This window comes from Dermochelys coriacea, chromosome 1 (assembly GCF_009764565.3).
Source record: "Dermochelys coriacea isolate rDerCor1 chromosome 1, rDerCor1.pri.v4, whole genome shotgun sequence".
Classification (NCBI taxonomy): domain Eukaryota; kingdom Metazoa; phylum Chordata; order Testudines; family Dermochelyidae; genus Dermochelys; species Dermochelys coriacea.
Genome location: NC_050068.2, coordinates 245,179,771 through 245,200,170, shown reverse-complemented (window position 1 = coordinate 245,200,170; position 20,400 = coordinate 245,179,771). Strand labels below are relative to the sequence as shown.

Below are 20,400 nucleotides of genomic sequence, written 5' to 3'. Positions count from 1 at the left end.
GAGAGCAACCACACTTCAAAACACTGGAACTACAGAGTGATTTGGTTAGCAGCACACATTGACTGGATTAACAGCTGAAGAGTTGTCCAAACTTGAGTCGTTGCATCCTCACTGCGTTAGTAGCTCAAGCATCAACATCACTTGAGCTTTATTGTAAATATTAATTTTATGATTCTTTTGTACATTTCTTCTAGCATTTACGGTGCTTGCCAAGATACCCAACAGCAGTTTCATCAGCAGAATGAAGGGCCCTAAGCCTACCATGAAGTCTAGTTAGTTGACATTCGTCGACATCATGAGCTATTGACTGACGGCAGTGACATTGACAACGTGGGTCATCGTGCAGACTCAAGCGTAGAGGCTGGCTGCGCGTATTCCTTGGCCACTTTGGAACCTGTTCAGCAGAGTCCAAAGCTGACATAGAAGGTCAATTCCCGGTGGTCAAATGGTTGGATCACCAAAAAGCAAAAATATTTCAAACATCTTTAGCTGACCACTCACTGTGCCATAGGGTAGCTGCTGATAGCTTCCAATCTGGCAGTTGAGACCATAGTGGATGCCTCGACATATATTGCGCTTTGGGGTGACTGAAGATGTCCATATACAGTAGGAGATCTGGACAGGCACATAGTTTTTCCACCAGTCCACCTGTAGACTCTCCATGATGAACATGTGGAGGAGCTATGTTGCTCAGAACTGGTAGCCATGAATAGGAGTGGGGTGCAGGATGCCTGTGATGATGCACATGGTCAAGTTCAATTCAATGTCAACCAATTTACTGTGAGATGAATGACACCACACAGGGGCACAGTATTCCACTGAGGAACAGCACCAAAGCCAATGTGCAAAGTGTACACTAAACTGTCATGATTCTTTGGTCAAAGAACAGAATCCTTATCGTGCAGCACTTCGTTTTAGACTCAGCTAGTGTGTGACTAGTGGTTAGGAATGTGCGTACTCTATATACTCTTTACCTTAAATCTTGCTGATTTAATCCAGATGCCCAAAAAGGGACTCTTAGCAAAGTAACAAAGGATGTCTGTTACTACAAATGAGTGACGTAGTGAACAAAGCATGTGACTGATACGGAGTTATGATCAAACTATGTTCAGTGATGGTTAAGAGATCTTATTTATGAAGTAATCACCCACTGACATTTTTTTTAACTTACAAAAAATTGCTTGCTACTACAGTTGCACTTAATAATAATGACTGTTAGAAATCCCTGAAGCTGATCAATCATGTTAACTGTATTGAGAATCATTTTAAGGGTCATTTCTAATGCATAAATTTGGACATATAGAAATGATACTTAGACAAGCAATACTGGCTTCAGCCTAGTATGCTTAACATGAGGGCAATGTTGCCTTAGTGACCTTGTTATTAAGCAAACCTGCTTACAGTTGTAGCTGTAGGTAATGATGTCCTATACATCACTATAGTCACCACTTCTTTAATTCCTTATTTTGCAGGATGGATTAATTAAATCAAAGCAATTTAAATCACCAATTTAAATGCCTCAACTGAAATTAATTTTAATCAACTTTTCCATTTGTATTTCAGTTATTTTCTACAGGTACATTCTCACTGGTTGATATAACCATTAAAACATGATGACTTACAACTACATAGAATCTTTACGCTAGATTTGGTACATCTTTTTTTATATCTAGGAGGGTACACCGTAGCTATACACATGTATTTAAACTAGGACTGTCAAGCAATTAAAAAAAATTAACCATGATCAATCGCACTGTTAAACAACAGAATATCATTTATTTAAATATTTTTGAACTTTTTCTACGTTTTCAAATATATTGATTTCAATTACAACACAGAACACAAGTGTACAGTGCCGTGCAAATGTAAACAAACAGTCTGGAGGCCTGCCAGCAAATTACTCTGATGGGCTGCGTGTGGGGCATGTGCCGCAGGTTGCCCACCACTGATCTTGACCATCCCTGACAGATGTTTGTCTAACCTGCTCTTATAAATCTCCAATGATGGAGATTCCACAGCCTCCCCTATACATACTAGTTTAGAATTTTAAAAAAAAATTCAAGCCTTTTCCACCCCCAGGGATTGTTACCCAAAAACAGGTTTTGGGAGCCCCTAGAATAGCCTACCTATTACTCCCTTAATCCGTCCTTCCTAAAGTACAGGTTTCCAGGGTAGTTAAGGAAATACTTGAAGAACAGAGATACAGCCTTCCAATAAATGATTGACAGGTAATATTCCTTCCAAAACAAGGCACCTTTTTATTAATGCAACTAAATTTCTAATACAGTAATAACCTAAAAACCTAAATAAAATACAAACCCCTTATTCTAAGCTAAAAAGCATTTTAAACTGCAGTAACGTATACAGTTCAAATGATTTTGAGTGAGTATGCTCTTTAACAGATGGCCAGTTTGTTACAGATCGCTGACATATATACATCTTTATTAACCTACACACACACACTATAATACTTTATGCTATACTACGCTACACTATAATTATCACTAGCAAGCTTACTGTCCGTTGATTTCTGCTGCAGCCACTTGGTTGCCGTCAGCTTCAGGAAGCTATCAGCTTGGCTCTGCTCCATCCCAATCACTTCAACTCCTCTGGGAGCTCCTGTCCTCTCCATCCCAATCTTCTCCCTACTGCTCTCACTGCTCCTGAATGTCTACTTTTATACTGTCCTGTCAGCTATCAGTTCCTTACTGCACATGGTCACTGACAGTTGTTTACTTCAAAATTATGATCTGCTGAACTTTCACTCACTTGGCTTTCTGCCAATGCATTTTGGCTTTCTGCCAATTTTATGCTGTTTACCTCATTTGAAGCTCAAGTAATCAATCAAGTGTCACATAAGCTCAGAAAATATCTTGTGACCTGTGGTGACCCATCTTTTTTTTTTTTAAACTACTTTAACCTACCTTCTGCCATTAACCTATTTTCAGTGACCATGTGACTCGCAGCATCCAATGTTATGTGACATGCAACTTCTAACAGAAGAGAGTGACTTTTGCTTATTCCAAATGGAAGCTAGGGACACAAAATGGAGTTTGAGGAATTTCTCCAATATCAGAATGGCTTTACTGAAATTTTCTCTCTCATGTTTTAACCTTATTTAACTTGGGTAATCAATAAGCTAATGACAGCAGTAACTATTTAACCACTACTTATACTCCCGGGGGAATTCTGCACCAAAAAAATAAAAATTCTGGAACAGATTGATTTCGGGGGGGGGGGGGGGGGGAGGGGGGAGGACACACTGTTAGGGAGCTTCCCCCATGCAGACCCTGGCTGACCCCTAGCCTCTCCCAATCAGTCAGGCATGTGTCCTTCCACCCCCACTCAAGACACCCACTCCCCATCCCCATGTGGCCCTGCACCCCCTCCCTCTTTCCCCATGTCTCTGTACCCCCACTTAGCCCATTCCCCCATCCCTATGTGCCCCTGAACCTCCCTCCCCCCCGTGGCCCTGTGCCTCCATTCCCATTCAGTCCCTGCTCCAGTCTGTCCTCCCCCACTAGCCCTTATGAGAGCCTGTGAATCCCCAGCAGCCCCACACTGTCCATCTCCCCATAGCCCCTGCCTCTTGACCTGGCCCTACAGGTGCTGTGAAGAAGGCTCTGCAGGCTCTCTCTCTTCCCTAGCTGGTTGGCAGCAGTTGCTATGTTCTATCACCCTCTGGTGGGCAAAAGATGGAACTGCAGCAACTTTGCAGCAGCTTTTTTCTGTGCAAAAAATTAAAAGCATGTGCAGCTCATTAATATATGCACACGTGCAATGGTGCAGAATTCCCCAAGGAGTATACTGAGCCATCTGTGGCCATAATTATCTCTTAATTACGTGGATATTAATCAATTCATTACTCAGTGGCTTGCTGTTACATTGATTATAGAACACATCTGTTATAATAAATGTTCCCTGCCCATCTGGTCAATTACATTGCACATTTATGACAACCACCAACTTTTGTTAATTAGTCCTTTCTCCGCGTCTGGACAAAGTCAGCGAGGTCAGGATAAGGCGAGTGGATATTACAGTACAGTCCTGCTAATGATAACAGATTTTAGTTTCGCAGTAGCTCAATTTAAAATAAAGCACTATTTTAGACACACTGTGAAATAAAAATCTAGTAGGCCTAAAACTTTGCTCAAGCTAACTGTGTATATAAAGCATAAGAAGAGTGAGGAAAATTCCACTGAGGGCAAAATGCAAAAGCACAGCTTAAGAAATGTAACAATAACCGCTAGAAGTTAGAAAAAAACGTTAACTGCAAAGAAAACACCTGTCAATAACAGGAAAAGCTTGTTTTTTTCTAAACTCCAAGTAAGGCAAAGCTACTGTTGAAGCTTGCACTACATGCCATATAAGGAAAAAGCTGTTGAAGGAAGTGGGTTTGGCAAACTGTGGTTTTCAGCAATATAAGCTCCTGTATTTCTGTTTACACCGGAGCAGCGCCGGCTGATTCTCCCTGTATGTGCATGCCTGAATAACGCTGGCCTCAAGCTTGTTCTGAACCAAACACAGCGCGTGGTTAATTTTCCAACACAACACTTTGGCCAACACAGCAAAAATTCTGGAATTTTTGGCCAAAGAATCGTGATCTTAATACACATAAGCAATCATAAAAGATTAATATTTACTAGCACTGGTTTACATAAATTGATAAGCTGAAGACACCTGTTTCAGGGATAAGGTCAGCAGAAACCATTGTGTCATCTAGTCTGACCTCCTGTATAATGTAGGCCAAGAACATCCTCAAAACAATTCCTAGGTTATATCTTTTAATAAGAAGACCCAAACTTAATCCAAAAATTGTCAGTCATGGAGAATCCACCACAATCCTTGGTAAATTGTTCCAATGATTAGTTACTCTCACCATCCAAAATTTACCCCTTATTTCAAGTCAAATTTGTCTAGCTTCAACTTCCAGCCATTGAATCATGTTACATCTGCCTCTACTAGACTGAAGATCCCATTATTAAACATTTGTTCCCCCTGTAGATTCGTATAGACTAATCAAGTCACCCCATAACTTTCTCTTGGTTAAGAAGAATCAACAGCTATTAGCCAAGAGAGTCAGGGATACAACACCAACCTTGAGGTGGCCCTAAATCTCTGACTGACAGAAGCCTGGAAGTGAAAAACTGGGGAAGATCATTGCAACTGCCCTATTCTGCACACTCTCCCTGAAGCTCTGGTACTGGCCACTGACAGAGAGAGAATACTAAGCTAGACGGACCATTGGCCTGACCCAGGTTCTTAGAGTCTATCACTATCAGGCATGCTTCCTAATTCTTTTAATCATTCTGACTGCTCTTCTCTGAACCATCTTCAATTTATCAATATCCTTCTTGATAAAATAATGCATTGTTCAAACATAAAATATATCTGTAGCCATATCATTATGACAAAATATCTGTTATAGTGCTTCCTGATAAACTAAAGCATCTCTCAAAAGATCATTATTTCATCAATTACAGAAAACAGCTACCCCCTTCCTCAATCACAAGGAGCCCTTTTCTGGCCATCTGGACACATTTCCTAATAGTCACTGGGTCAGAGGACAAACAAACAATCTATCACTAACAATATGCTACGGTCAAGCAAAATTCAGCTTATTGATTACTTTATCTGCCCTATTGCGTTAAGCTTAAATACAAGGAATTATAAAACACAAGGCATGGTGGGACTCTGGCTCACCTACAAGAATCAAAGCGTAGTCATAACTTACTATGGTGAGGTTGTTATTTTTTTTTTAAAGTCATCCTGCGAGGCTGGCTAGAGTAAGGAAGCCTGTTATTAAGCCCAATGGTCAAAAAAACCAAAGGTTGAGAGGGCTGTACAACATGGTTCTTAAGACTCACAATCTTCAGCATTCCAACAGCTTTCTGAGCACAGACAAGCCTCTTCAGCTTTTATTTGTAGAGAGAACCTTCCAATGGCATGAGAGCAAGTTTTAGTGATTCTGTTCTTGTATTTCCTTTTTCCGCTGTATGCTTTGGCCTTGCAAATAGCATAAACTATGTTTTGAGTGCACTTCAGTGAATTCCAGTTCATCACATCTGTGATGCTAACGATTTATGTCCCTTATGATGAAAGTTCTCTTCTTCTTTAGCTCTACAGATGGGTTTGGTAGTTCAGTCACACCACTCAGCTTCTGGGTGTCCCTTCTAGCCAAGCCAGAGTTTTATATCCTCACAGTATAACCTTAGATGTGCATTAATGGTTCTAGGCTGAATCATAAATGCAAGTACTGAATGGACGGACCATGGTATTGAGGGATATATGGAGATCAGCATGTCACAAAAACTGACGACTGGGGGATTTTTACTTACATTGCCAAAGTTACCAGCTTGAATTGAACATGAAAACATCTTTGGAAACTATATTTTCCTTTGTGTTCAAAAGAATTCTAATCTGCACTAGTCTATAATGGTTCTTATGTCAGGGTCACCACCTTTGTATCTGAGCATAATCTGGCCAGAACAGGAATCTGAAGGATCTGCCCCCTCCCAGGTGAGTGCCCTGGGCTATGGCAGGTCTTTCTAGTCTCTCTGGTTGAAGCCGTTCAAATGTATAAACAGTTGAAGGAGTGTTAGAAGAGTAAAACTAAAGTGATATCTCCAAGACAAAACATGGAACTCAAGTTTTAGAAATAGTGGAAATCTCAACACCATCTATTCTAAAGATGCATCTATTCAGAAGATACTATGCACACTAAATAGAAAACTTTTAATTGTGTATGTGAAATTATCAAACAAAACTGTTAGCGAATTGAATTACTTTGTAGTCATGCTAACCTTTATTGTAGAATCCAACTAGTAGTTCAGTTGTCCTAACCGGTTCTTTTGATACGCAGAATAGGTCAGAAGCAAGATACAAGTTGTGTTGCTGTTTGCCAAATATGAACTGGGTGCTAGGCAGTTAATGCAGATGTCTCTATGGGCTATGGACATCTGAATGCTGTGTACAAAACCACTGAATCATTCCATTTACACCATTTGAACTAATACCATCCAAATAGATATGCACTGAGGTCTGTGTAAACTCCGAACAGTTTTGAATAACAGGAACACCGAAGTGTCATTATTTCCCTCGTATACATGAACAATAAACTGTGCGTGTGTATTTTGAGATGCAATTAATCACTGCGTTTCCCTGCACATACCCCCTGAAAACCGTAATGAATAACTGCGGAGCATCGCGCACCCAGGAGACGAACCCCTGGGAAATTTATATCCTTTGTGCGATCCCAGGGAGCCCGTTTTAGTGACGGCAAAGCAACACGGGCTGGCGCAGGGACTAACCTGGGGACACGCCTGGGCCCCAGCCTCCTTCCCTTGGCACCGGCTACAATGAAAGCCTGGAGGCGCCGCTCCCTTCCGAGGCCCGGAGACAAAGCCCCCCGCCCCAGCCGCCGAGAACCAACCCCTGTTCGGATCGGCGGCTCACAGGAAGCAACGAGGCCGGCTCCAAACACTCCCGGCGGTGAAGAGTTGGGCGGAGGCAGCTCCCCTCCCCCGGCACACGGCTCCCTGGGGCCGCTCACCCCGCCCCCACTGGGGGGGCCCCTGGAGCCGCAGACGGCGGCGCAAGCTGATGACCCGCAGCTCCCGCCCCGCTCGGAGGAGCAGCGACCCCCCCCCCACCGGGGCAGCGAGGCTGATACGACCCCCCCCCCCCCGCGGAGGGACGCAGCGCCGCCCAGTGAGAGGGACGCGGGGGCGGTTATCCCTACAGTCCGCCTCGGTTCAGCGAGCCGGGGCGGGAAGGTTCCTCTTGCCCAAGTGCCCCGCAGCCCGGCCGCCACCTCTCCCGCGCGCTCCCCGCCGGCCGCGCAGGTACCTGAGCATGTAGCGGGCTCGGAGAGGGAGGCGGGCGGGCGGGACGGACGGTCCCTGGGAAGCGCAGCCGGCGGCGGGAGCTGGAACGAGGCGCGGCCAATGGAGTTGTGGGGCGGGGGCGGGGGCGGGGGCGGGAACCGTTCTTGGTCCCCAGGGAGCGCGAGACGCTGCCTCGGCTCTGCTCGCGCGCTGCCCGAGCGCCGCGTTCCAACCGGGTCCCGGACTGACCCGCAAACTGCCCGGCCCCGCCCCGTCTGCCTGGACCCGCCCCTAGGAACGCTCGCCCCAGAGGAGCCGGCGGCGGCCGGAAGGCTGTGTCTCGCGCGGTCCTAGCGTCCTCCTCATTCCAACCGCCCCCAGCCGCACCGTGTGAGCAGAGCCCAGCGCCAGGCCCCCGCGCACTGCTTCCCCCAAGCCGAGCGAAGTGGGGAGGGGCTGCCGTCTGGCCCCAAGGCTGCCCTGCAGCCGCTCCGAGTCCCGCAGCCGCGGTGGGGGGGGGGGGGAGCTGCTGAGCCAAAGTTTATGGGGGAGGGGGGATTTGGGTTGCAAGCAGTGAAGAGGCTTTTTCAAGGAATTGGAAATTGTTCAGCAAAGAGGGCCCCCCCGCTGATGCAAGTGGGCCAGTTGATCACTGAAAACAAAAATGTGAAATAAAAATATTGGGGTGGGGGCATTTCTCTTTCTTTCCCCTCCCTCTTTCCCTCCTCCCCCATTGGAATAAACCCAGCATACCTTAGGGGTCGGTTTGGTGAAAATTCATAAATTTGCAAATAAAACAAAACCCTGTTATTGTCGTATTGATTGACTGATTGATTGCAGAAAACAAATAACAACGGGAAGCAACCTCAGCTACACACTGGGCTGCAAAGGCACTTAGTCCAGAATTAGAGTGGCCTGGTGTTGATGATAATGGAACCAGAGTCCCATAATGCTTTGAGCTAGGCCAAAGGAGAAGTGGCCTGGTGTTGATGATAATGGAACCAGGGTCCCGTAATGCTTTGAGCTAGGCCAAAGGAGAAGGGGGAAAATACTGTCTGAAAAAGCAATGTTGCAATGACAATTTCCATATAAGGAATGAAATTATGCTAAAAGACTACAAAATCAGTTCTCACTAGCAGATGCATAAAAAGCGTACTTTGCTTTATTTCTGTAACTACAAACATAATTGAATATGGTGTTTGTGTAACTACTATAAGACAGTAGCTAGTACTAAATAAGTGAAATATATGTAAAGTGCTTTGTGTGTTTGCTAAATTGTATCACTTTGGAGTGCATTGAAGATGAATGCTTTTAATCTCTCTACATGCAGAAAGCTTAGCAGAACCTGTCAAACTATTGTGCTAGCTGCAGAGCCATACCAGGAAAGACAGGAGAAGATGAATGATTTTGTTGATGCTTAAACAACAGTCCTTCTTGTTACGAATTATTCCAGTTAGGACACGTACAGTTCGTTTCTAGGCTGAGGCAACCAAATAAAGACAAACTGCAAAGTATCTCAAAATTTGTAGGTTTATTACACTCGAGCGTGGTACCACTCTGTTAAGCAGAACAGGACCCCGATTATAGGTTGCACAAAGATTATATACTGTTGGCAAAATATCCTGTCTGTGTGCCTCAGGTGGCCTAAACCAATAAAAAGGCCTTCTCCTTATCTATTACCAATCCCCTGCAGCCACCTTCCCCATGCAAAAAGGCTGAAGTGGCAACTATTTCAGGCATGTCGGCTGGTTCCTGTCTCCTTTGTTTCCTTTATCTCGAAACTGTCCAGCTGTCCACCTTGAAGGATCTTTCCTTCCTTGGTACGTGATGTGCTCACTTCTAGTTAATGGCCGAGAGGAAACCCAAAATGGAATCACATATGCTAACTAGGTTGATTTCCCCTAACAGTCCCTCCTTTTCTTATGTACATCAGTAAACTATATTGGGGCAGAATAACCTCGATGCAAGATTAAAATTTTCCGGCAGCACATACTACAGCATTGTAGGCATACAAAGAATAATACAAAAACAGAAACAGCCATAAGAATGGGGTACAAAATATGCTTTCCCCAGGCTCCCAAGTCTGGCAGCCAGGAGGTGAGCCAGCTCCAGGCCTCATGGAATCCGGTACCGGTGTCGTCAAGGGTGACACAGTGAAGCGAGGTGGCCTGCTGCATAAGGGTGTGGATATCAGTTTCCACTCTGCGGTGTTGATTCACAAAGACACAACAGCTTGAGTTAACAAGAGCACAACCCTCCCACCCCCCACCCCCCCGGTTTGCAAAGAGATAGTCCAAGGCTAAGCGGTTCTGCAGTGTGGTCTGAGATAACTGAGTCACCTCACTTTGAAGGCTAGACAAGGCATCTGCGGTGGCATTTGCCATTAAGTTTAAGGCTGCAGAAATATTAACTATAGCCTTTTCCAATTCACTCACCCCCACCCAGGGCAAAAAACAATGAACAAAGGCATGAAAGCCTGTAGGCCATTCAGAGAGAGGGTTTAATGGGACATTTCGTCGGTTCCTCCATACCAGGTTCCGAATTTCCCCCTGGGCCAGGGTCTGGTGTACTGCAACAGCGGGTACTATGGCTCCTAAGGTGCATGTACCACACCAACCTACCGGGAGGACCTTCTAAGCCATGTGGTTGCACAACCAGAACCAGCCTGATCCCTCAGTGACCGGCCACGGCGCCCTGGAATACTTGGGGGGACTTGCTGCACCAGAGCTAATGCGGGTGGTATCATTGCACCCTACAAAGTTACCCACAAAAACTGTATTTTCAAAATTCTTATGTCATGACACACATAAAGCATAACTACCCTGGGCCACCATATCAATAGACCAAGTTTGGATTGTAACATTACAGTTAAATGGAGTGTCTGTCCATAATCCAGCCTGGAGGATTCGGTTGAGAGAGATAGGCACCCCTACCAACGGGATTCCTTGACCTATGTACGTGGGGATATGAATACAAACCCAACACTGCGTTTGGTTAACCCCCTGTGCTATAGCATTGGTTAAATCCAGGAAGCTGCTGCCTTCCCATCCATGTACCGAACTCAAGAATAGAGAGGGGATTCCACAGGCCACCCATACCAGTATTTGCATCCTTCCGTATACCACGCAAGAAACAGGACAACAAATATAAGTCCAAGTAACAAGAAAACAAGAAGTTCTGATGGAGTCTCGAGATCCCAATAGTTAGGGAGTTCAGCCCAGGGACTGCCAGTGGTGTTCATTCGCGGGGCGGCTCGTCAGACAGCTCGTTGGGCCCAGGCAGGGGTCCCTGCGCCAACTTAGCGTAGCTGTGATGGATCCAGGAACTTCTGCCTGCAACTTTTAAAGCAGAATAAGTACATAACAGAACCTGGTACGGCTCCTCCCATCAGGGTTCCAAGGGGTCTGTACAGGAGAATTTTTTTTTACCACCACCCAATCCCCTGGTTTGAAGGGATGAACCTGTAACCCCAATGGCGCGGTTTGAAACAATTGAGCCGCAGACTGGTTGTTATTGAGCTCTCTATTTGTAATCTGGCTACATACCTGGCCAAGGTCTCATCTCCATCCAAAAGGCTAGTGTGAGTGGGAACATAGGTTCCCGGAACCAAAGCCGGCCTCCCAAACAATACCTCAAATGGGGACAAGCCCAGGGGCACGCGTAGGGCCCATCTTACATGCCACAGGACTATGGGCAAAACCTCTGGCTACTTTAGTCCAGTCTCTTTGCAAAACTTTGCTACTATCGTCTTCAGGGTTCGATTCATGCACTCCACCTGCCCTGCCGACTGGAGGTGGTAAGGGGTGTGGAGTTGTCATGCAATCCCCAGGCACTGGTACAGCTCCTCTAAAATCTTTGCAGTGAAGTGTGATCCTCAGTCCGAGTCAATGACTTCAGGGACTCCAAATCTGGGCACAATGTCTTTCAGTAGAAATTTTACCACAGATCTGGCATCTGTTTTTCTGGTTGGTACTGCTTCGGGCCATCCAGAAAGTTGATCCACTGTTACAAGGAGGTGGCGAAACTCCAAGCTTTTAGGCATTTCTGCATAGTCCATCTGTAATCGCTGAAACGGGAAGTTAGCCCAAGGTCTCCCCCCGTAGTGTTGGCATTGAGCCGAGCCCGAGCAGAGAAGGCCAGGCAAGTAGAGCAGGAGCCAAGAGCACGCATCACCATCGGATAGACATGAGGTGCTGCCCAACATTTAAGAATAGCAGCTGCAGTGGCCTGAATGCCGGCATGACCCAAAGAATGAAAATAGTGGGCGGTCAAGAGCAGATAGCGATGGGGGAGAATAGGTTTGTTCCCGAATTGCCAAACCTTATCGACGCCTTCAGAGCCTTCCCAACGTTTCCAGTCCTGGAGCTCGTCAGGCAGCACATCAGCATACAAGTACGTCCAATCCGTCGGCAGGAAGGACGTATCCAGAAGAAGAGTTGCTGACAGCGGGAGGGGCTGAAGGGCAGCAGTCTTTGCGGCCGCATCAGTCAAGGAATTACCTTGAGAGACAGGATTCTCAGACTGCTGTTGAGCATAATGGTGGACAACAGCCAGTTCGAGAGGACCTTGAATGGCACCCAAAAGTGCAGAGATTAAAGGGCCGTTTGCAATCTTAGTGCCTGAGGAGGTTAGAAACCCTCACTGTTTCCAGAGCTGGCCTGTAGCATGGCAAACCCCAAAGGCATATCTAGAGTCTGTATAAACGGTAACAGATTTCCCAACAGACAACAAGCAAGCCCTAATAAGAGCGTGCAATTCCGTGCCCTGAGCACTAAAGGAAGGTGGAAGGGGGGCTGCTTCTACAACGGTTGTCTGAGTAGTGACGGAATAGCCGGATACCTGCTGGCCCTCCAAATAGAAGGAGAAGCCATCAGTAAAAAGGGACAGGTCCGGGTTTTTCAGAGGGAGGTCGCATAAATCTGGGTGAGGCCTACCGCTCTCAGCAACGACGTCCATACATACATGGTGAGGTGTGCCATCCTCCGGAAGGGGTGTCAGTATAGCAGGATTGAGGACGTTGCAGTGGCAAAGGGTAATGTTGTCAGCGGCCAGCAGAATCAGCTCATATTTGTGTGCCCGCTGCGGAGACAGCGCCTGCATTGTATGTTGTTTTAAGAGAACCTCAACCTTGTGGGGGATCCAGACAGTCAAAGGGTGCCCCAGAACAATAGGGCATGACCGTTCCACCATAAGGGCTGCAGCGGCAATGGACCGCACATAGGAGACTGATCCCCGAATGACAGGGTCTAATTGTATGGAATAGTAAACTATGGGGCGTGGGCGATCCCCTAGGTACTGCAATAGGACACCGCTGGCCACTCCCCGCTGCTCGTGACTGAAGAGAAAAAATGGTTTACCATAATCCGGGAGTCCCAAGGCGGGTGCAGAGATCAGGGCTTTCTTTGTGGACGCGAAAGCGGCTTCCATTTCTGGAGTCCAGAGAACAGGATCAGGGTTAGAAGTTGTGGTGGCCTGGACTAACGGTTTCACCAATTCCCCGAAGGCCACTATCCAGGGATGGCAGAACCCCGCAGCCCCCAGGAAAGCGCGCAACTGCTTTTTTGTAGTTGGGCACGGGTAATCCTGGATTGCCTGCCCCATATCTGGGAGAGTAAACGCTCTCCAGGCTGAATCACAAAACCTAAATAGATCACCTGGCTTCGGCATAGCTGCAGCTTGGATGGAGATGCACAGTGGCCCTTATTAGCTAATGCAGTAAGCAGAGTAACAGAATCAGGTAAACGTGCATTATAATCAGAGCTATCAATCAACAAATCATCCACATATTGGACTAGAACAGAGGAGCTAGGCAAAACAATGTCTTTCAAATCATCAGCTAGAATTCAGGAAAAAATAGTGGGGGAGCCTGAGAACCCTTGGGGGAGACACATCCAGGTTAGCTGCTGACCCCCCCAAGTGAACGCAAACAGATATTGGGAGTCGGGGTGCAAAGGAATACTGAAAAATGAAGCACACAAGTCTACAACTGTGAAACAAGTTGGGGAATCAGTGTCAGGATAGTACTCGGATCAGGGACCACTGTGTGAGGGGTTATAACATAACTATTTATCGCATGCAGACCTTGAACAAACTGATAAACTGGGTGCCCATCCGGGCCTGGTTTTGGCTTTTTCATAGGAAGGATAGGAGTATTACGAGGAGAACTGCACGGAACCAAGACCTCCTGGGTTATGTAGCTAGAGATAAGAAGGGAAATACCTTCCTTTGCCTCCTTCGGCAAGGGATATTGTTTTACGGAGGGAGGCAGCCCATCCCTCACCTGCAGACTGACTGGAGTGGCTGATTTAAGGAGGCCCACATCAGTGGAACTCATGCTCCACAAATTGGGTGGAACGCTGGACAATTCTGTGGCGAGATTGGGATTGGGGTAACCGAGGCCATAAGAGAAGCAACCGCTGAGTCCGGGACGGACATGCGAAGCCCCTCGGGGGCACAATATATGTGGGCTCCGGGCTTGCTAAGCACATCCCGCCCAAGAAGTTTAGCGGGACCTTCTGGCGTGACAACAAATCTATGTGACAACTTTAAATAACCCAGCTCCACAGGGACGGGGCAGGATAGGGGAGCCAGGCATGGGTTGCCCTCAATACCCTGCACCCAGACCTTGGTATTAAAAAGAGAGCCCAGAACAAAAGTTAAAGTGGAAAGGGTGGCTTCGGTATCCACCAAAAAGGGCACAAACCGTTCCCCAATTTTCAAGTAAATTTGCGACTGCAATCCCAGATCCCATTCCAACTCTCTCACGGCTCCCAAAATCTCCACCTCTAGTCACTGGGGATTAGCGAAATCCTGGGGAGTGTTTGGGGGAAAAGGAAGAACTGGTCTCCGGCTGATCCTGCCAAGGAGCCCCTCGTGGAAGCAGGGGGCATTCCCTCTTCCAGTGCCCCGGTTGCTTACAATAATTACAGTTCCCGTTCCTTGTCCCACCCCAGCCTCCTCCCCGTCCTGTCCCATGTCCGTGTCCCCTCCCCCTTGTATTCCCTTGTCCCTGCCAGTGCTGATTCCCCAAGGGAACCTGCAATGTGGCGGCCAACATACTTACTTCCTCCTTCTTTTGTTTACGTTTTTCCTTAGCTTTCTCCTCATCCCTACCATTAAACACAAAAGTGGCCAGGCGAACTACTTCGCTTAGGGGTTTCCCTGGCCAATCGGGAACATGTTTAGTTAAATCACTTCTTTATGTCCAGCGCCGCTTGATCAACAAAGTAAGAGACCATCATCGTGTGACTAACCTCGGCTTCTGGCTCCACCCCTCCCTCATACGTTCTAACCTGCTTAAAGAAGCGGGCCTAAAATGCAGACGGATGCTCGTTTAGGTCTTGCTGGCACTCTCTAATTTTTGACCAATTTGCCTTCTTACTGCCCACCCTACAGATGCTCTCCAGGAGCCCTTCCCGGGCAGCTGAGAGGCGGGCCCAGCCATCGAGGTCATTAGGATTCCAACTTGGATCAGCTTCGGGCCAAGGGGTGCGATTCTCAGCGTCCCCCACCCAACGCCGATTAGCGTCTAGAATAGAATACCTCTCGTCAGGACTAAATAGGGTTTGCAAAATAGCCTGGACATCTGCCCAGTTAGGGTTGAATGCCATAAAGACTGAACGGATAGTCTGTAGGACTCTTTCCAAATCGTCTCGCAACCTTGGCATCTGTGACTGCGAGGTTACCAGGTCCCCAGGGCCAAAAGGGCAGTGGACCGTGACCATTGTGACACGGTCAGTGCCCGTCGCGACGGGCTGTTGTATCAGGAGCGCTTGAAGTGCAACAGAGGGTAGGGTTAGAGATGGGTATAGAGGGGCAACAGGAGGAGGAGTAGGGGGAAGAGACGGAGGAGGGAAAGCAGCATAGGGTGAAGCAGAACCTGCAAGCGGCATGCAAACCTTAGATCTAGTACCAGAGCCCAAAATCGAGGGGTGCCCCTTATTTCAGGCATATGCCCAATTATCTCATACATATCAATAATCCATTTGAGCTGGATGCTTGTCCTCCAGCTGTTGTCTAAGGCAAGTTAATTCATCCTGTCCAAAAGTTCTGTCAGGTGGCCATCCAAAGGGCGTCTGAATAGTCAGCGCTGGCCACTTGACTTTGCACAAAATTACAGCTCTCCTTTTACCTAACCCATGGGTGCCAGAAATATTTTTCCAATTCTCAAGAATCTCAGCCAAAGGGGTTCCCCTGCTCACACTCTGTCCAAAGCCCAATCTAGGGCTACCAAAAGAACGCCTAATGTGGCACCTTATCGCCTAAACGACGGCCCACACTCCCGCTCCTCGGAGTTCTTGAAGGTGAACTCACCCGGTGCCGGCTGGAGTTGTCCAAGGGAAGGAGTGCGGCTTTGCTTACAGGGCGAGCCTAGAGTCCCTTCGTAGTCGCCAAAACTGTTACGAATTATTCCAGTTAGGACATGTACAGTTCATTTCTAGGTTGAGGCAACCAAATAAAGACAAACTGCAGAGTATCTCAAAGTTTGTAGGTTTATTACGCTCGAGCATGATACCGCTCTGTTAAGCAGAACGGGACGCCAATTACAGGTTACACAAAGATTATATACTGTTGGCAAAACATCCTGCCTGTGTGCCTCGGGGGGCCTAAACCAATAAAAAGGCCTTCTCCTTATCTATTACCAATCCCCTGCAGCCATCTTCCCCATGCAAAAAGGCTGAAGTGGCAACTATTTCAGGCATGTCGGCTGGTTCCTGTTTCCTTTGTTTCCCTTATCTTGAAACTGTCCAGCTGTCCACCTTAAAGGATCCTTCCTTCCTTGGTATGTGATGTGCTCGCTTCTAGTTAATGGCCGAGAGGAAACCCAAAATGGAATCACATATGCTAACTAGGTTGATTTCCCCTAACATTCTGTAGTAAGCTACAGCTAGTGTAGGATATCTTTACATGTGCTGACTTCTGGAAAATTATGTTCAAAACAAGATAAGAACCTGGTAAGAACTGTTGTGGAAATCTTGGGTAATGCATGGAGAGTTCCGTCAGTGATAAACAAATGTCCTATAGAGATAGGCTTGCATTCTTTTGAAACAGACCTACAGTGTTGTTATTACCTACAGTGGGTTATTCGACACTCAGACCCTAACACAGTGTAACTATATAGTATTATACCAGTAAATTTCCTCATGTGGACAAGTCCTTTTGCACCATATTTGGATATCTACGTAGCTGCAGTTGCAAAAAACGCTCTCCGCCATCTGCAGCTGGCCAAAAGATTGTACCTGATCTAAATGCATGCAGATTTGGCCACAATGATCCACACAAGTGTGACATCTATCTGGGACTATTTCAAGTCTCTTTATTAAGGAAGCAAGTCTCCTGCCTTGAGGAAGCTCTAGAGCCATCTACACAGCAACACAGGTTACCAGGAACACATCATCCTGTTATGCCACTCTCTGTACAAGTATCAGGGGGTAGCCATGTTAGTCTGTATCCACAAAAACAACAAGGAGTCTGGTGGCACCTTAAAGATTAACAGGTTTATTTGAGCATAAGCTTTCGTGGGTAAAAACCCCACTTCTTCAGATGCATGGAGTGAAAATTACAGATGCAGACATAAATATACTGACACATGAAGAGAAGGGAGTTACCTCACAAGTGGAAAACCAGTGGTGACAGGGCCAATTAGGGGGGAGGGATAGCTCAGTACAGAGCACCCACCTGCAACTCCCCGCCCCACCCCTGGCCCCAGCTCACCTACGCTCCGCCTCCTCCCCCGAACGTGCCGCCCCACCCTGCTTCTCCGCCCCCACAGGCTTCCTGCGAATCAGCTCTTCACGCGGGAAGCTGGGGCAGGCTGAGAAGCAGGCGGCGGCTTCCCGCTCAGGCCCAGGGAGGCAGAGCAGAGGTGAGCTGGGGCGGGGGGGGCGAGGAGGGCCGCCTGCGCCACAGCAGGTAACCCGGGGGGGGGGGGGCGCAGGGGAACCGCTCCCCCCCCAGCTCACCTCCGCCACCCTCGGCCTGAGTGGGAAGCCGCCGCCTGCTTCTTAGCCCTCCCAGGCTTCTCACAGAACAGCTGATTCGCAGGAAGCCTGGGGAGGGGGCAGAGAAGCAGAGCGGGGCAGCACATTCAGGAGAGGAGGTGGAGTGGAGGTGAGGTGAGCTGAGGCCGGGCGCGGGGCGGGGAGCTGCCGGTGGGTGCTCTGCACCCACCAAATTTTCCCCATGGGTGCTCCAGCCCAGGAACACACAGGGAGTTGGCACCTAAGGCGCCATTTTTAATGTGATCAGTGGGGGAGCAGCCACCACCCCCCGCCAGCTATGCTCCCCTGCCCCTAGGAGCCAGAAGGACCTGCCGGATGCTTCCTGGGAGCTGTCCCAGGTAAGCACTTCCGGGACTCCCCCTCCTCACCCCCCGGCAGGTGCCTCTGGCTCTTAGGGGTGGGGTGGGCATCCACTACGGTGGCCCATGAGACCCTCCTGCCCGGTTCTGGGGAGGGGAGTGGATGGGGCAGGGGTCCTGGGGGGGGGTCAAGGAACGCTGGGGGGTTGGATGGGGCAGGTGTCCCATGGGGCGGGGGTGGGCAACGACCCCTTCGTGGGGTGAGGAGGGAACCTGTTGTTAAGATTTTGGCAGCTCATCTTTGCTCCATATGATGAAGATGTCATCAATGTAGTGCAAGTAGAGGAGGGGTGCTAGGGGACGAGAGCTGAGGAAGCGTTGTTCTAAGTCAACCATAAAAATATTGGCATACTGTGGGGCCATGCGGGTACCCATAGCAGTGCCACTGACTTGATTGTATAAGTCGTCCCCAAATCTGAAATGGTTGTGGGTGAGGACAAAGTCACAAAGCTCAGCCACCAGGTGTGTCGCGGTCTCATCAGGGATACTGTTCTTGACAGCTTGTAATCCATCCTCATGTGGAATATTGGTATAAAGAGCTTCTACATCCATGGTGGCCAGGATGGTGTTTTCTGGAAGATCACCAATGGATTGTAGTTTCCTCAGAAAGTCGGTGGTGTCTCGAAGATAGGTAGGAGTGCTGGTAGCGTAGGGTCTGAGGAGAGAGTCCAAATAGCCAGATAATCCTGCTGTAAGAGTGCCGATGCCTGAGATGATGGGGCATCCCGCATTTCCAGGTTTATGGATCTTGGGTAGCAGATAGAATACCCCTGGTCGGGGCTCTGGGGGTGTGTCCATGTAGATTTGTTCCCGTGCTGTAGCAGGGAGTTTCTTGAGCAGATGGTGTAGTTTCTTTTGGTACTCCTCAGTTGGGTCAGAGGATAAAGGCCTGTAGAATGTGGTGTTGGAGAGTTGCCTGGCAGCCTCCTGTTCATAATCCGACCAGTTCATTATGACTACAGCACCTCCTTTGTCATGGCCCCTTTGATTATAATGTCAGAGTTGTTTCTGAGGCTGTGGATGGTGTTGCGTTCTGTACAGCTGAGGTTATGGGGCAAGTGATGCTGTTTGTTCACAATTTCAGCCTGTGCACGTCTGTGGAAGCACTCTATGTAGAAGTCCAGTCTGTCATTTCGACGGTCAGGAGGAGTCCATGCAGAATTCTTCTTCTTATAGTGTTGGTAGGAGGGTTCCTGTGGGTCAGTGCACTGTTCAGTGGTGTGTTGAAAATATTCCTTAAGTTGGAGACGATGAAAGTAGGCTTCCAGATCACTGCAGAACTCTATCATGTTCGTGGGGGTGGTGGGGCAGTAAGAGAATCCCTGAGATACCACAGACTCTTCCGCCAGGCTAAGTGTGTGGTTGGATAGATTAACAATATTGTTAGGTGAGTTGAGGGTACCACTGTTGTAGCCCTCTTTGGCTTGTAGGAGTTTAGATAGTTTACTGTCCTTATTCCTCTGTAGAGAAGTGAAGTGTGCATTGTAAATGGATTGTCCTATTTTTTGTACTCTCTGTACAAATTGAACACAAAATCCAGTTCAAGGTTGCTCTCTTAGTTTTCAGAAGAAGGTTTGGAATGGGTCTATCTCTCCCCCTGTAACCATAACCTCCCACATCAGCTGCATTCCACTGTAACAATGTTACTGTTGACAAATCGGGTTAGACCTGTGGGAGTTAGGAACTGAACTAGAAATATGGAACCGTGTTGCATTCAGATCTTAATATAAAACCTCTCATTCACTTCAGCCAGGCTTTCCCACAATAATATTATCATTCTCACAGATATATTCATTTCAAAACAGCAAAAACCCTAAACTCTCTTCCCTTTAATAATATCTTTATTTCACTAATTCTCCAATCATAATGTCTTTCAGTCTAGGCAGGAACTGAATTTTTAATATAAACAAAACTTTCTTATGAAAATACCTTTCATCATAAACAAGCAGAAATGTGTGAAAGACGTTTTTCACCCCCATTTTCACAGTCACCTTTAAAAGCAGATAGAGAGGAAGAGACACATGGACCTGGTCTTCACTAGAAAAAATGTTTGTTAACATGTTAAAATCCTAGTGTAGACAAGACAAGTATTTTTAACACATATGAGGTGGTGAGTTAAACCTGAGGATCCTCACTAGGGTTAAAGAGTTAATACAAATCTATGCTAGGGTATTAACATGTTAACATGTTAGCTAACACACCTTTTTCTTTGTG

The 20,400-nt window shown here is 47.4% G+C and overlaps 1 protein-coding gene across 4 annotated transcripts in view; it reads right to left on the bottom strand.

Annotated features, from left to right (window-relative positions):
* Positions 1-8,127, bottom strand: part of RESF1 (retroelement silencing factor 1) — a 50,900-nt gene extending 42,773 nt beyond the window's left edge. The window contains exon 1 of one of the 4 annotated variants that reach the window (XM_043518325.1): positions 7,849-8,127. The gene's annotated coding sequence lies outside the window, so the exon portion shown is untranslated. Of the gene's footprint in view, positions 1-2,517; positions 3,200-7,848 lie in introns of those variants that run through there. The other 3 variants (XM_038391701.1, XM_038391721.2, XM_043518308.1) reach the window with 3 other exon arrangements.
* Between the last annotated feature and the right edge of the window lie 12,273 nt (positions 8,128-20,400).